This window comes from Sebastes umbrosus, chromosome 5 (assembly GCF_015220745.1).
Source record: "Sebastes umbrosus isolate fSebUmb1 chromosome 5, fSebUmb1.pri, whole genome shotgun sequence".
Classification (NCBI taxonomy): domain Eukaryota; kingdom Metazoa; phylum Chordata; class Actinopteri; order Perciformes; family Sebastidae; genus Sebastes; species Sebastes umbrosus.
The window spans coordinates 27,729,085-27,731,980 of record NC_051273.1 but is presented as its reverse complement, the minus strand read 5'-3'; positions in this window follow the sequence as shown (position 1 = coordinate 27,731,980).

Genomic DNA, 2,896 nt, shown 5'->3' with positions numbered 1-2,896 from the left:
CCTTAAACTGTGGTAGAGACAGAGCAGAGACAGGAAGGAATGCAGTTAAACTATGCTGCAATTTCAGTTTCAGATTACACTTCATTGTAAGCAAATATTTCATTAAATGGTGTGACAATATTGACTTTTTACCTTTTTCCAGGGAGATTTATTATCCATGTTTCCTTGTCATGTTCTGGCTGAGGTCCAATGTTGGAAAAACTTTTATTGCCTGAAATTGAGGCAATTCTTTTTTGTATTACAAGTTTTCTGAAATGTTATATTTGAATATGCAAATGAGGCATTATCTTCTTAAATGTGCACTTATTTGCATACAGAAATCTGAACATTAAGCCGGGTCCCAATTCTTGTCCCATTTCGTTGACATATTAGAGTCAAATGTTTGTACAGTAAGAGAATTTTGGATATCTCTTTGTGTCACTCCATAAATAAAAAAAAACCCTGTCAACAACAGCCGTTAAAAATCTAATTTTCGCCATGTTGTAAGGAATAAAATGTTAAAATCATGGCTATGTATGAACTATAAATAAACAAATCCCTCTGTTAAAACCTTCAGAATATAGATAGGAATGAAACTGGAAAGTTTGGTGGATGTGGAGATTTCTGGCTCAGAGTGAGAAAAAACCTCAAACAGCCTTTAAAGACATGGATAGTAAAATTCCAGACATTGTTAAGACACTACAGGTGAATGAGGTACAAAATGTTAACTAATAGATATCACCATGAAACTTCCCCAGTTGATTCGTGACATGTCATGCCTTGTCATGTTCTGGCTGAGGTCCAATGTTGGAAAAACTTTTATTGCCTAAAATGTAAAAAAAATGTAATAAGCACTGCAGTCAACATGCAATAAAGTAAAAGTGCAAACAACTTGGCAGAACATTTACTTTAGTAACAAAACCAAACTGGTGTTGATCTGTTGATGAGTTTATGTGTAAGAAGCATTTTAAAGTTGCATCATCAGTTTTTAGGAGCTATAATGCATCATCTTCATCTGCAAAGTAAAGACTACTATCAGTCAGATACATGTAGTAGAGTTAAAGTATAAACCAACACAAACTGGAAATACCTAATAAAAGTATGCATACTGTAATGGAAATTCTTTCAGTATTCCAAGATGAGTCCTAATAAACGTTGAAATCAAGATCCAAAACAGATGAAATGTCTTTGTTGTATTTTATTCTTGCAAGAAGGGGCACTCTTCTGCAGACTTTGTGCGACTCTGTATAACCAGTGCCTCTTCTTGCAAGAATAAAATACAACAAAGACATTTCATCTGTTTGGGATCTTGATTTCAACGTTCATTAGGACTCATCTTGGAATACTGAAAGAATTTCCATTACAATACCTTAAAAGGGCAGTACTTTCAGGGAGACACTAAAACATGTCTTGTCAAGAATGTAACATAAAAAACGAAAACAAGACATTCAGAGTATCTTGCTTTATTAAAGAAGTATCTGACTGTACACATTCAGTATATTCTAAAATGCTTCTCAGGAGTTTGTTGGTTTTTGCCACAGAAAATGTTCCTGGTGTTATTCACATATAAATAAATATTTGTGTAAATGAGGTGTTTTCTTTCTGTCGTATTTCAAGAACATGAAATATCTGATTGAAATCTACGTAAGCACGCCAATATATCAAATTTAATTATGCTTAAAGCCAATTCTGTATTAAGCTCTGCTGTAGACATCTGCTACTCAAATAAATAAATGTAAATTTAGCTTTTTTTTAAAAAATATTATTTATATTATATGTTATACATTTGTAGACTATGTATTTTTCTGGGTATATTCTGTTGTTGTTTGATGTATAACTATCTGTACTCAATTACCAAGTATCTGTGCTCTTCTCTTTAGCAAATTTGCTATAATTACCTACTTTTTTACTTTGGTTTAAAGGAACAGTGTGTAACATTTCGGGGGGATATATTAGCAGAAATGGAATATAATGTTAATAACTATGTTTTCATTAGTGTATAATTACCTGAAACTCAGAATCGTTGTGTTTTCCTTAGCTTAGAATGAGCCCTTCATATATACAGTACGTAGGGAGCGGGTCCTCTTCACAGAGTCTGCCATGTTTCTACAGTAGCCCAGAACGGACAAACCAAACACTGCACAGCTCTAGAGAGAGCCTTTTGAGTTTTTACATTACCTGAAGGCCACCGTAGTTCTCCAACACGCTTGTAAATATGCGGTGATGTAAATCGAGTGCAAAACGGTTGTGTCTAGAAGGTAACCACCAAGTTGCGAAACTATCACAAGATGGTTAAGGTTATGCATTGACCTTGAATGGTTAATAGGCCGTCAGGCAGCGAGGCTCCCAAGAGTTTTCGTGCGTTTTCCCAACTCGAGGTTTAACTTCTATACACGACTGTGCAAGACCGTGGTACCATCAGCTGCCGTCTGACTTCTGTTGCTCCTATAAAGTAGTGTTATTATGGAGTACTCCGTTGGTTGCAATCTGCATCCACACCACTAGACGTTGCCAAATGCTACACACTGTACCTTTAATTAAGGTTTCCATTGAAGAATCAGATTTGCATGAGACCGAATCTTGCTTAAAGCTTAAAGGAGAGCAGTGAGGAAAATGACTATGACACTGAATGACCTTGTGTTGAATGTGTCACCACATTAAGAGCAAAAAGAGCAGCTTTCAGCATTTTGCTGTCTCTCCAACCTGGGAGGCTGGATGTTAAATATAGTCATCATTGAGATGATTAACAGAAAGGGAAAGAGAAAAGATATACTTCTGCTACAACCAATTACAGTGTGTTAATCTTGCATTGACGTTTCTCTAATCTTTGCTTTTTTTAACTGTGACAAACTGAATAGTTTATATCTCATCAGGACCATAAATATGATTCAGATTAATCCAGGGAATCTAACTGCAA